The sequence below is a fragment of the Tachypleus tridentatus genome, chromosome 6 (assembly GCF_004210375.1).
Source record: "Tachypleus tridentatus isolate NWPU-2018 chromosome 6, ASM421037v1, whole genome shotgun sequence".
Taxonomy (NCBI): domain Eukaryota; kingdom Metazoa; phylum Arthropoda; class Merostomata; order Xiphosura; family Limulidae; genus Tachypleus; species Tachypleus tridentatus.
The window spans coordinates 104,640,188-104,655,600 of record NC_134830.1 but is presented as its reverse complement, the minus strand read 5'-3'; the positions used below and the strand labels follow the sequence as shown (position 1 = coordinate 104,655,600).

The 15,413-nt window shown below is 31.7% G+C and overlaps 1 protein-coding gene and 1 long non-coding RNA gene across 15 annotated transcripts in view; one reads left to right on the top strand and one right to left on the bottom strand.

Moving 5' to 3' along the window:
- The window catches only part of LOC143253229 (uncharacterized), a 146,306-nt gene that overhangs the window by 46,790 nt on the left and 84,103 nt on the right, over positions 1-15,413 (top strand). The gene's annotated exons all lie outside the window — the stretch shown is intronic.
- Positions 14,279-15,413, bottom strand: part of LOC143253232 (uncharacterized) — a 34,984-nt gene continuing 33,849 nt past the window's right edge. Inside the window, exon 3 of the long non-coding RNA XR_013029456.1 lies at positions 14,279-14,768. This is a non-coding gene — a long non-coding RNA (uncharacterized LOC143253232). The remainder of the gene's footprint in view (positions 14,769-15,413) is intronic.

The window sequence follows — 15,413 nt, the reverse complement described above, 5'->3', positions numbered from 1 at the left end:
AGGAGGCAAAAAACAAAAAAGCGGAGTAATGTGTAACATTGAGTCAAAAAATTGTCTATTGTAACTTAAGAAAAACTAATTGCCTTGAAACACTCTTCTAAAATTGTTATATCAACAAATTAGTTGTTCATTCTAAATAAAAAAAATAAATGTAAATCACGGATTTTTAAAACAAATAAGAATTATTACTTTGGATTATTACGGTGTTCAGTGAAGGAAGGAAAAAGGCTGCTTGTAAATCATGATATAGTGTAATAAATATCTTTTTGTGATAATGGTGTAAAGTGAAACAAGCTTATTCATTATTGAAATCTATATTAAAAGAGCTATCAGAGTCTTTGGGAAAGCTGGGAGGCGGTATGTTGAACCTTGCAATTATAACCTTGAATAAATAATAGCTAAAACATTTAAGACCGTTGTAATAAAACGTTAAGTGTTTTCGGTTAATGAAGTAAACTCTCAGAAGATTATGTTTCATTTTTCATTTTCATTTAATCTAAAGTATTTTTTAAAAATAGAAACGAGAGCTAGAAATATAAAGGAAGATAGTATTAATTATATACAACTCCCGTCTAGTGGTACAGCGGGATGTCTGCGAACTAACCGGTAGAAACCGGGTTTCCATATCCATGGTGAGCAGAGCACAGACAGCCCATTAGGTAGCTTTTTACTTAATTCCAAACAAACCAAAATAGTATACTTCAATAATGTAGAGTCTAATTATTAATTTGAGTTCAACGAAAACTCGCCCAATTCAACCTTGTGAGCATTATAATGTGATAGTCACTTTCGTTGTTTATTGATGAAAGAGTAGCCAAAACGTTGGCAGTGTTGACTATCTAAATTATGGACGACTATTGTAGGTGATCTTGGGCAGTTAAGATCCCTTACCATCAGGCTACGCTAGGTTTAAAATGTTTATCTTTCAAGAAAGTATAATAACATTTATGATGATAACAATAGAATAATTCCTGTTACTATAATGATTTGATAACACAACAGTTTTATTGTCAGATAATCGCGCTACAAATAACGATAGCAGAAAAAGGCGCGTGTCCCCGTCATATTAACATGCTCGCCCTTTCAACCGTGGAGGTGTTAGTTATAATGTGTCAATCAATTCCACTATTCGTTGGTAAAAGAGTAGCCCAAGAGTTGGCGGTGGGTGGTGATGATTAGCTGCGTTCCCTCTAGTCTTACATTGCAAAATTAGGGACGGCTAGCGCAGATAGCCCTCGTGTAGCTTTGCACGAATTCAAAAAACAAACAAAAAAGACGCGTGTCAGTTATATTTGATTATTTTTTAATCTTGTTCATTTCACAAATATTTTATGTGACTTTTTCTGTTTACTAAATGTGACTATTTCTAACTTAAACTTTTCAGAAAAGTTTTAGTTTATAAATACTTAATCGCAGCTTCTGTTGATTTTTTAAGCATTTGGGTCAGCAGTGAGTTTACGGACTTATAACAATAAAATCTGGGGGTCAGTTCCTCGAAGTGGACATAGCACAAATATGTCATTGTTGATCTTAGAGTTAACGTTAAACTTACGAACTTACAACGTAAACATCTGGTGTTCGATCCTTGTAGTTGTTATAGCGCAGATAACCTTGCATGAAAATACAAATTTTCTATTAGAAGAATTTGGCCTTATGAACTGATTTACTGACATATTAAATGAACAGTAACTGTTGTAATTTGTGCTAAGCTGTAAGAATAATTCAGTATTTGTTGTTTAGTTTGTTGAAATACAAATTTTTTAGGTATTAACTTAAAGCTTTTTTATAAATATAAAGGCTACGAGACATGTTTATTTAAGCCGAGACAGACATACAGACATCCTATATTATTTTCCAGAATTTGTTATACTGAAGTTAATAGTTATAACACTGGCTTTATAATGGTTGACTTTTGAAAATTTTAATAATATACTTTTCATAAACGTTGGGACTTTAATACAGGACAGAGTTAGGCGTAACACGTTTACCACCCGATTAAAACAATGCTGGGACAATTTCCTTTTTGCTGTTGTTTGGTATAACTCTTTTTTATTATTATTAGTGAATTGCCATTAAACTTTGTAAATGATTTGTATCTTTCAATTTGGTGTCTTTGTTATGAATTACTTAAACCAAAACCTACTTTACTATGACTTCACCCAAATATATATATATTACTTTGTTTAGAATTAAACAAATACTGCCAACTGAAATGTAGATACAAATATGAGTCAAAATAACGTTAAAATATATATATAATTTCGTAAGATATTGAATTAGATAAGAAATTAAACTTCCACTTGGAATAGATTAATAATAACCGATAAAATATTCTTCATAGTGCAATGACAAAATGTGTCGTTAATATGTTTTAAAAGACTCAACAAAACATTAATTAAAGCAACATGACTTTCAGAAAAGCTCTTACCTTTAATTTTATTTTGATAATAGGATATTGTAAAATTATAAAACGTTTTATTAAAATAATTTTTTATATTTAATGCAACGAATTAAGATAAATTTGAAAATATTATTCCAATAAAGAAGTGAAGGAACATACATTTATATAAACTTTATGCGAGAGATATAGAGGAATGATTTTAATGGGGACTGCCTAACGGTGGAAAGCAAAGAGGTAGGTATTTTAAGTGGACCATGTTAATTTTTGTTTAGGTTTGGATATTTTTGTATGTGTAGAACTTCTTTGCATTTTCTACATAAAAATGAGGTACATCTACAGAGAATGTCTTGGCATTAACAGAACAATGTCTTTTTGACACACCATGGTTACTGACGTAATGTTCAGAAACTCCTCTGTTTTCTTTAATATCATGATAGCGTTACTAGACCCTGAGAGTGTGCATCTGGGTATTATTACTTATCTATTTTCCTGAGCATTTTTTATGATACAAGTTAGAGAAAATAACATAGAAAAGAAGAGTGGCTGTCATAGCTCAAACAGGAAGGATCCTAAAAACCTAATAGTTTGCACTCTTACTAAGCAGGTTTTGCTGGTGTGTACCTCGGTATTACTTATTTTATCCATATGAATGTGCGCATTCGCGTGCGCATCTGTTTATGAGGCAAGATAGCGAAAAACCACATAGAAAAGAAGAGTGACCGCCATAACCCCAGGAGGAAAGAATCTAGAAAGCTGAAATTTTGCACCTATAATAAGTGCATCTGAAGAATTCTTGTGGTTTGGGGATGACGTATGGAATGGCAAGTTTAGGTCCATGTTTTTAAAAGAAAGGAAAGATAATGGTTCTTGTTGAATTAGTGTCTTCTTCCATATTCATGCTCGCTCGTTCACCATAAGAGTATTTTAATGTGACGATCAATCTTGTTTCCTTCTTTTGTGACAAATGTGTACGTAAAAACAAGTGAGATATAGGGAATTAATTTACTTAAATTTAATGCTTGTGTGAAATGTACTAAAAATTTAACAAAGTATATGAATGGCTCTCGTTCATGATTCCATTTTTGTTTTCCGAATATGTTATCGATTAACTTAACTAACATGTAAGGTTTAATTAGACTTGTTACTATAATATTGTTCGAACATTGTGCACATTAATATGACGGACAAGGAAGCAACCATGCTTTTTTCTCCTTTTGTCTCTTTCTTTTGTTTAAGTGAACGCATTCTGTGTCGTATTGCCTTCCATAGTTCAGCGTTAAGTCTGCAGGCTTACGACGCTATAAATCTGGTTTCGATACCTATGGTGAGAAGAACAATGATGACCCGCTGTGTAGCATTGCGCTTAACACTAACCAAGCCACATAGTGTATTTAGAGCGTTTACTTAACGTTCTCTATATTAAAACATCTCATGTCAAAAACATGGAGATGGTTCTGTAAATTTCAACTACATTCCTTATAGTCTTGTCTAACTGTATAGCTGAATATAGAGATACAGCATCCAGGCTGAAAAGAATTGTTGTTTTTGTATAGATATGTTTTCGTTTCTCTATCTATTAAAAAATTCTTTCATACACTATAGTTAGGTAAAAACAAGTTTTAGAGACAGTGTTGTATACTGTTTATGAGTCAAGAAATGCCCACTGTGGACGACATATATGCCAAAAACAATTAATCTTGTAAACATTACTTTTTTATTGTCCTCGGGTACTCAGAATGACGCTAGTACACAACTGTGAGTTCCCTGATGGGACAGTAGCAGGTTTACGAACTTGTAATGCTAAGATGTGAGGTTCAATTCCCCGCGATGAAAAGAGAGCAGGTAGCCAGCCCACTGTGTAGCTTTGCACAAACAACAAAAAATGGTTTAAGTGACTTTTCTGGTGATGTGGATACTTTGGCAATTTTTTTGTGAGGACTTTGTATTTTATTTTCAGTTGAAAGTATTAGGTTGTTATTCAGTTTATTTTTTAATGACTTTGTGTTTTGGAGGTATCCGTTTATTTTATTTAGATATTATTTTTATATAGTACTACAAATAGCTTATTTTTATCACATAATTTAATAATAATAACTTTTTCAATTTTGTTAAAATATTTCGAAGCTTAATACTATTTATGTGAGAGAGTACTGGTCACCCTGTGTCTTGTGTGACTTGTGATAATTCATTTCAGTTTAGTTCTTAAATCAAATTTATTTTATTATTCATGAGATAAGTTAGGAGGAAAAAGAGTTGGACTATTAGAATGTGGGTGTCGTATTTCTTCAACCACGTATAGGCATTTTACAGATATTTGTAAATTGTGTTTGAAGTTAAACACAAAGCTACAAGATGGCCTATATGTGCTCTGCCCACCATGGGTATCGAAATCCGGTTTCTAGCATTGTAAGGCTGCAAACATTCCGCTGTGCCATTAGAGCTTTAGTTGGTGTTTTGAATCATGTTGGGATGTCGCACAGGCGACACGTTGGAAGACCAACAATTAGATTGGATTATTTGGAATCAAGCACAGTTACACAGTGGGCTATCTGTGAGTCCGTAATGTCGAGAAAACCCACTTGTAGATAAATATATATGCAAAAACGGCTCGTTTGGGTTGAGAAAATATTTTACATAGAAGAGCGAACAACGTTTCGACCTTCTATGTAAAATATTTTCTCAACCCAAACGAGCCGTTTTTGCATATATATATCTGTGAGTCCACAGACATACCTCTGTGCCGCTGGGGGAGAGAACAACAAAAGTAATAACTTTTCTGGGGTTCAGGTCATTTGATTCAAATTTCATCAATGAGAATTATATTTATGCTTAAAAAACTGAAAAGATGAAAGTGCTAGTAAAAATGTTTAATCTTGAAGTTTATTTGTTACGTTTTTATTTGTTTTAAAGGTGAAAAAGTAACAGAAATTGATGTAAGAAAATCAGTGTGAGAAAAGGGAAGAAAACAAAATTACATATCGCATTTGAGACAATACTAGTATTTGTTTTTTTAAAAAGTCGAAAAGGCGAAAGGCGCCCATATTTGAGACAAAACTAGTACTGGATTTCTAGGGAAGAACGCGTATTTGAGACAATATTAGTACTGGCTTGTTAGTGAAGCGCGTTCCTCGTTTTTATATATTCTGAAGTAATTTGATGGCCAATACAGTTATGATAACAGGTCAGAATGATTAAAATAAGAAAACTGGTAAAACTTCTCATCAATTTTACTTCTTTCTCATAATAATCTTTAAAACTAATGATTCCATTTCCAAGATCATTAATAATATTTTATTCGCTATATCATTTTGTCAGTGTTCAATTTCTGCAACCGTCACCTTCAAGTATCCCAACAAACTGTAAACTTAAGTTCTTCATTTAAGAACCTATTCTATTTTTTGACACTGAAAATCAGTTTTATAACTGCTTTTTTTAGTCTACTGGCTACATAAGTTACCTAGATGTAATTTGTGACAAAAATTCGTATTAACCACAAAAACAAGAACATTTGTTATAGAACAAAATAGAGCGAAGATACTGTAAAAGCTGCTTAATAAATTTCTTCACCGAAAAAGTATATATATGCCAGTTTGTATGATAGTCGATCATACCGATTATTGTATTGTAATTTGAGAATTTTATTTGTTTTTCCTTAAATCCTCCTAGGCTTTTGCATTTTGATCTGTCAAATCAATTAAAAATGATTTGAAATGTGTTAAGAAACGTTAATTTTCTTTTAAAATGCACGGACTTCATAGCTCTAGTTCTTGCTAAATGAAGATCAATCATTTGAGGTAGTCTTTAGGAACGTTGCTGATATTTTTTTCCAATTTCCTCTTTTATTACGTGTGGTATGCATAAACTGTATGCATACAGTCTATATACATTAAACCTTTACTGATATGTTTAGGACAAAAACCGAAACACTATTTATTTCCATAGCTGGTACAACATTAGTTCTACAATTGCATTTCGTTTTCAAATCCCATCAATCATTATGGGATTTTTAATTTTTTACAAATACTTTCAAAATGTACTATTTATTCGTTTTTGATAAAAAAAACAACAACCTAAGATAAAGATTCTAATGTTATTTAACTAATCAAGGCTAGTGGACATGAATAATTTTATTCTTATGTGATTTTAATATTTATACTGCCACTGACATATTTCCAGAAGAAAAACAAACGACTCTCATGAGCCTCTCATAGTGCATTACGGTTACACCTGCTATTACTTTGAAATGCAGAGACTTGTATATTGTTGTTTCTGTCGTACATAACCATAGAAAGAGCTAGCTCTGGCCATCGTGGGGAATCGAACTCCGGATGTTGGCGTTGTTATGTTGTAAACGTACCACTGGCTCATTGGGGACAATTCAAGTGTGCTGTGATGCAAGTTATTGCCTACATATAATTTCAAATCACGAGAAGTATATTATCCTTTATATAATCTACAGATTATTTTTATTTTGGGCATCTTCCCGAAACGAAATGCATTGAATTACTATAATCAGATTCCTTATTTCCCAATGGCACCGTTGCAAGTTATAACGCTACAAACCGGATTTCAATACCCATGGTGCGTATAGCATAGATAATCCATGTGTAGCTTCGCGCTTAACAACAAACTACAAACCGATTTTTCGTAAAAGCAGATATAAAACATCACAGTTGATACCCATTGTCCATATGCATGTAAAATAAACATGCCCACTCCACATACGATGTTTCTAAAACATAATTTTGCTTTATCAGAACTTACGCATTATGACACTAAATATCAAATTTCAAGGACTAACATATCTATATTAAACTGAGTTTACTTCACATCTTATTTTTCTTCTTCTAGTATATTATCCTCAAGTTTTTACTTAATTTAAGGTATTCAGAAAGAGCAACAATTTTCAACATTTTCGCTGTTAGTCTAGAGAGTTTGCTCAGTGAAATTTCTCTAATATTTAAGACATATCCATGAAGAAATAACACTTATAACACTAATAAGACTCCATTCAAAATTAAAACACATCAGCACAAAAGCAAATCACAGAGGTTATGGTAAATTGGTATAGTATTTACAACGGTTTGTAATACTTCGGTATAGTTTCCATTCACTTATTGCGCTGGATTTAGTGATTTGACTGACGATCTCAAAACACTGTCTACTAATATATTACAATCACAATTGTAAAGTTTTTATTGGATGATATATTTGATAGGGATTCGAATAAATGTTTCCTTTAACTACAAAGAGTATGAGTGTATTTTATTGTTATTTGAAGTTAATATTATGTAATATTTGTCAAGAATGCTAATTAGCAAATAAATAATCGCAATCGAAATGTCACCTGTTTTCTTTTTATTTTTATGCTTAGCTGTTCACCACATTATGAGTGTGTATGTTTTCTTATAGCAAAGCCACACTGGGCTATCTGTTGAGCCTACCTTGGGATATCGAAACCCTGATTTTAACATTGTAAATCCAAAGACGTCAAATTATGAAACCAGCTGAACTTTATATGAAAATGTAAATAATGTGAAATACCTTTAGCGAACTTAGTCTTAGAAACATGTTGTTAAAACTTCTAAAACACTTAAAAAACCACTATTGAATAAGAATTTTAAAGATAAATGTAAAAAAATTTAATTTTTGTTTCTAAAAATTTACACTTAATACAAACTTTTTATATCGCCCTTAACAACGCTTACGTAGAAATATTTTAGATCTTGGTTTCTTTCGAATTTCGCGCAAAGCTACGGAAGGACTATCTCCGCTAGCCGTCCTTAATTTAGCAGGGTAAGACTAGAGAGACGAGATGGAAAGCAGCTAATCATCACGACTAACTTTTAGACTAGCATGTATGGCGTGATGGGGATTCGAACCCACAGCCCTCAAATATATGTGTGTGTGTGTATATATGTATATCCATATTAAACCCTAACTAGAGCAATACACATAAACATATGCGTTAATCCTGTATCGGTACATTCATTAAATTAAAAACGTGGATATATATATTTAATTTTGTTTGTATTATGAGGAAAAACATGTGTTAAACACAGAGTTCTGATATCAAGATTTCACCCCGAGAATTAAGCATAGCGTACGTGGAGCGATTAGAAAAATTACATAATATTGTACTATATAATCATTTTGTACTTTAATACGTCATTTGTAAGCACAGCATAATCTCTTGATTTATCTTCTGAACTTTAAAATGTACAAAAAAATTAATAATTGTTATGTTGTTGAAGCTGGTTTTGACTGTATTGATAGAGTTGCTTTTAACATATTATTTTAACCTAAATTTAGATGTAACGAGTATGGGGTTTGTTAACGGCGTTACTATTGTAATCAGGGTATTTTAAGTCTGACTTTCACTGTGAACTATTTCTTGTTTTAATTGTATTATTCCAAGCTAACAAAAAGCGAATAGGTCAGACAGCTGTATATGTACAGTATATATATATATAATGCAGTAAGATCGTTCTGATGGAACGCACAGGTGCAATTCTGATCTTGGGACACCACCTCTAGATAAAGTCAATTTTCTACAACCCACTGCAAAAGTTTTGAACTGGGAGAGCGTACGTCACTACTACAAGTACCTATATAGACAACTGGTTTTCACTGCAACCTAGCCTACTTCCCACTCGTTATCCAGCCCTTGCCGGGAGGCTTGATAGCTATCGTGTTTCAGAGGGACCACCTGTCTTTCACTAGGTCATTAATAATTTGGTTCTATTCAAAAATTACATGAAATCTTTAGCGAGGATTCTTTAGTAGTTTAATGAAATACCTCAAAATTTGATTCCAGTGACATTAATGATAGACTCACGATTCACTTTATAAGTGACGTCATCATTTAAATTGAATGAGTCCGTCTGGTCGAGAGAGAAAGTCTATGAAGTTATTGAATAGTAGTTTGATTTATTTTAGCACATCGTACATATAAAAACACTTCTATCGCAATAACTACCAAAACAGGTTTGTAAAGCAGTTTCGATACATTTTTATTGTACCAACTGTGTGTGTGTAAAACGCCTATAGCCGAGAATATATCTTACTCAATGTGTATTTGATGTCTCACTCATTTTCAAGTGCAACGGATGCTAAGAAGGAGTGAAGTTTGCCATTAAGCACGAAAACCACGAATTTTAAAATTATTTCACAGTTGAAAATATCCGCGGAAATGAGAAAAAGCGTGAGTAACATTAAAAGATTAAGGAAATCGTGGACAGAACTTCGATACTGTTCGTGTTTGCATTTTCCAATATCGTGCTTGGAACATTTCCGAAAGGTAGGTAACATATTGACTTGTACAAATATATATATATATATATTACCATGACCAGGAGAAAACGCCAGCAAATGTATTTTGAATAATTACTTATATTTCTGTATTTAAACAGCAGGGGTGTGATTACAATAGCATAACTATAATAAATTTTAAGTAAAATTAGTCAGTTAAAGTAAGTGATATTTAATAATGTATATATTCATAGGGAAGAAATGTCTATATTAAAACTTTCACATACGCGAAAGGTATTTTTACATGTTGGGTGGATACAGATGCAATTCGCATATAGGGTATTTTATATTGAAAATAACTTGCTTGCATACTTATTTGGAACACAAGTGTGTATAAACCCTTTAACAATATGATTGTATTCGACCCTGAGTGTCCAATTTTTGTCTAACCGATTATTAAGTTAACTGAACTTATGTTGGAAAGTATTTTTAATCCTTGTAATTATCAATTTTTTTTAAAACACAACAACTATAGAATTTGTATATTTCCTGCGTAGAAAATTTCAGTGGAAGTTCCTACAATTTATTTTGAGCCCTATTTGTTCATAAACCTTAAAAAAGCATAAAATATACAGTATATTCTAAAAGTTCGGAAATTTACTATATACATCCTACAGTTTGTGTGTTTGTTTTTAGAATTCCCACAAAGCTACACGAGGGTTATCTGCACTAACCATCCCAAATTTAGCAGTGTAAGACTAGAGGGAAGGAAGCTAGTAAACACCACCCACCCACCAACTTTTGGATTTCTCTTTTACCAACGAATAGTGGGATTGACCATAAAATTATAACGCTCTCACAGCTGAAAGGGCGGGCATGTTTGATGTAACAGGATTCGAGCCCCTAACCTCCATATTACGAGACGAGTGCTCGAACCACCTGGTCATAACCTGCAGAACAACGCAGTAGTTAGACAATCTTTTGCAGGGCGTATGAAAGCGTCAGATATCATGTGTAAAATATTATTGCAACATTGTGAATTAAATAACTTATATTGAGTGTTATTATCTTTGCTTTTACTTTCAAACTATTTGGACACTTTTCTTCATTTAAATGTAACTTTCGCTTTAAAGGAGCTAGAAGATTCATATTGAATATATCAATTGATTTATTAAATGATGGAATCGCAGCAAGTTTATTGCTGAGATAAAAGTATAATAGTTTTTATTTAAGCTTGCTTAATCTAGTTTCTCAGTTATTAACATATACATCACAAGAATCTAAAAGTATACTCACAGAAAATTGTCGCGTTTACAGTAAATATTGTTTTTTTGAAATATAGAATTAATCTGAATGTGTTATTTTTCAACATAAGTCGCAACTAATATACATTTATTTTATTTAAATAAAAGTCTCAAATTCGTTTATAATATCATGTTTGAAGTAACTCAGTAACTATCCATCACTGGCGTTAAGGTCAGTAGAGAGAAAAAGACCAGTTCACTATGCACATTAAAAAAGATCCCTGAAATGGCAAAAACTAGTCTTCTGAATGAAATTATTGTCCATACCTGATTATTAAAGCATTCACTAATCATAGTTTATTAAGACTAACTTTTATGCAAATATTTCTACAACGATTTATGCTGAACTACACTGGTGTAACTCTGTATATTTTAAACGCGTATTTTTCTTATTCTAATAATATAATATGTTAATACCACTTTAAGTGCTGATAACGCGCTACAAGTTGACAATTTTGATAGTTACATTTCGTTATTGAAGAAATGTGCTGGTTTTTCTTATAAAATTCAATGAACTATCTAGTTTCTGGTGTAAGTTACTTTTCTTCGATCAGCTTCACCTTAAATAAATGGCGTCTCAAGATAAACTCGGCTAAGATAAATATGTTGGTTGAGCATTCGAAGCATATTCGTAGATTACGCTTACCAGTAGTTCAGCTGTAAATATAGAAGTTTATAATGCCTAAACACAGGATTATGATACCTATGGTGGACACATTCCAGATAACCCGTTATGTAGCTTTGAACTTAGCAACAAACAATCGTAGATCAATATCACATTTACTTTGTAAATGAAACTTCTGTTAATATTTTCACAAAATATAATGACATGCATTAATAATAAATTATATATTTTTTATTTATTTGTTTGTTGAATTAAGCATAAAGTTGCACTATGGGCTATATGTGGTCTTCGTACCACGGGTATCGAAACCCGGTGGTTTCTAGCAGTGAGTCCGTAGGTATATCGCTGTGCCACTGGGGGACATTTTTTAAAGGAATGTTTACTGAAAAGAGAAAGTTAACAGTCTTTCACGAGGAAATGAGTTTGGTTATTTCATTACAGAAAGGTCGGATTAAATAACGTAATTAGTCTCTAGATGAAATGACTGTTGCAGTCAAATGAACGCAGCAAACAAAGCTACACGATAGGATATCTCTACTTGGTTCACCACTGATATCGAAACCTGGTTTCTATCTTTAAAAGTCTACAGACTGAGAACATTGATCTTCGAAAAATATGATTCATTTTTGAAAGGGTATTTACCAACTGAACTAGAAACTGCGACAGTCAGAGTTGTAATGTATAAAATAAATTATTTATTAATAATGAGTTTATTATCCCAATAGCTAACAGTTTACTTGAGCTATTAGGTGGGAAAGGAAAGTAGATGCCAATCCTATACTTTCACAAATATTATTAACTTCTAAACAAAGTAAGATTTAAAGTGAGCTGAAAATAAAGTATGTTTGACATCCTTTGACACCAAGATATATATATATGAGGTAAAAATGTATAGTTTGGAATACATATAACTTTTATTAAAGTTACTTTTATCAGACAAATATTTTAAGAAACGTTAGTAATGAACAGTCAAGGATGGACAACTTAGGCTTGTTGCCTGGTAAACATTTATGTCTCTTTCTCTTGTAATCTCGCACGCAATTAAAAAAAAAAAATCCAAAGTGTGAGTAAAACTTCAGCTAGCATAGATAATATTCCCACTATATGCAATAAATGAATAACTATCTTTGGTTATGTAAGTAGCTTGTTTATGTAAAGGTATTACCCATCATATATTTTCTTCTTATTTAATAAATATTTCGTATATTATAATTTCAGTTAAAATGGGTGACCAAAGCAATACCATGTAGCTCATATGCCTATGCTCTTTTTATTATCCAACATATTGTTTGCTTTTAAGTCAGTTGTCATTACATTTTAGTTTCCGATGTTTATTATTTAATGAAAGTGATGCCTAACTCAGATGCTAGCCAAAATATCTGCTTACAAAAATAAAATATTGTAAAAGTAAATGCAAAATAACTATCATTCTTGTCATTATTTCAGCTCATCTCAAAATTGTATTATTTTTGTTGTTGTTGTTTCTGAGGCCAACTAATATTCATGAAGTTTTCAATATTCCAACTTCGTAAACAACGTACTAAATCTAAATCAATATTTAATATTTATCGAAGTAGTGTGGTCAGTTCAGATCATATCTAAATAATTTATTTGGATAAAGTGACTCGTATAAAAACATATTTCACATTTATCTGTAACAAAGGAGTATTTTTTCGGTTTACTTTAATCTCTTATAAACAAGGTAGAATTAGATGTAACGTTTTGAGGACAAAGATTTCAAATTTTCATCCAGGTAGACAATTTTCGTTTTGTTTTGAGAAAGAAATGTCAGTTTTACTATAGTTTCTCGTGATGCATGTGTACCTTAGCTACTAAGCTATGATGAATCAAACATCAGCGTCTCAGAGGATCAGAAGAACGTTTGAAGGCTTATAACACTAAAACATGGGATTCGATCCTTGCGATTGGCAAAGCACATTGTACAGCTTTGAGATTAATAATAAACCTAATATTAGTAGTAATAGCTTATTTTGATTATATTTAAAAGAAAGCAGTATGTCTTACTTCGTGTTTGTAAGTTTCCTTATGTGATAGAAACTAAGAAATTGTAACATTAAACGATAGCGTGCCTTCATTAATAATTTGTACACTTCACTAAAACTCTCCCAACGTATCTTTGATTTCTTTGAAATCACCGACAGCTTATTTCGTGAATAAGATCATGCATTTTTTCATATTAATAATGCATCCTCAATTAGTGTCGTTTTTAAGTTCGAAGTTGAGCAAATTTTAGTGGTACTTATGAAATTTATATCACTGTATGATAACACAATTCAAATAAAATTAAAGTTCAAGAAATATCAAATAAAATTTTAATCTTCACAAAGAGTGGCTACCTTAGGAAAAAGTCAAAGCTAAAATCATACACCATAATTAAAAACACGAAGGCACGCTATTGTCGGTTAACATTAAAGCATAAGATAAAAGCTAACACCATTACTTTTAAGAGAGTGTGTAATATTTAAAAAAACACATCATTATATATCCGTTTTCAATGTAAGTCTCAATGATAATTTATCTACAAATTTATTAATAACTGACTAATATTACAATACAGTCATGTGAAAAAGTTAGGACACCCTATGAAAGCCTGTGTATTTTTGTAACATTTTTGGATATGTAAATATTTAATATCAATTTTAACAATACTGAGAGATTATAGGAATATAACTAAACAATTAAAACTGAAGAAAAAATGGCTACAAGAATCGTCTCACTGCAGTTATTTCAGCCAAAGGGGGTAACACTAGCTATTAGGGGGTAAGGGTGTCCTAACTTTTTTCTCAGTTAGAATATGCATTTTTGTAGAATTACATTTACAGAAGATCTTGAAAAGTCTTTTCTTCAGTTTTAACTGTTTAGTTATATTCCTATAATCTCTCAGTATTGTTAAAATTGAGATTAAATATCTATATATCCAAACATTTTACAAAAATACACAGGCTTTCATAGAGTGTCCTAACGTTTTCATATGACTATATAAGAACCGGGCGTGGCCAAATGGTTACCGTAACGAACTGTGAATTTGAACGTCTGCCGTGATTCACGTTCCTTACCGCAGTTATTGTTGTGGGTGATGTTGATTATAGCTGCATTTATGCTAGGAATCACATTCAAATTAGGGACGGGTAGAGCAGATAATCCTGGTGCATCTCAGAGCGAATATCTAGCAAAGAAACAGAAAACACAAGATATGACTTTGTTATATTCCAAAGTCATGTTGTTTTTTGTAGATAAAATTTTCTTGAACTTTTGTAAGATTAATTGAGTAATTTTGCTTTATATTTGAGTGTTACCAAATCTGGACTTTCTTAGAAACATTAGTTTTTTTCAAAACAAAATAAGGAGTTGTCGATAATATAACCAAGCATATCTACAAAACTGTTTAAACGCAACAGAAAAATTATATATTGTAAAAGAAAAAAAAAGGCAAAAAAGTCATAATAGCAATCAAAAACAAATATTTCAGAAACGTCTCTCTGATTAGACAAAATTAGATTAATTTAAGAACGTTCTATTTGTAAGATGAGATGAAAACGGAACACACACTAAAAACTTATAAAATGGAAAGATATTACAGTGAAATAATAAACACACTTTTATGCGCATAAGGCTTATAATGTTATTTACGATACTGCATTTTACTTAATGCAGCAATACTTGTAATAAGAAATGCCGAATAGAAAAAGTCGAAAACATATTACAATACTCTCAATGGAGTTCTATGTAATATGTTCAACAGTTTCACTACATCAGTACAGTTCTAAGGCAATATGTTCAACAAGCTTTTAACATCAGTACAGCTTATTAA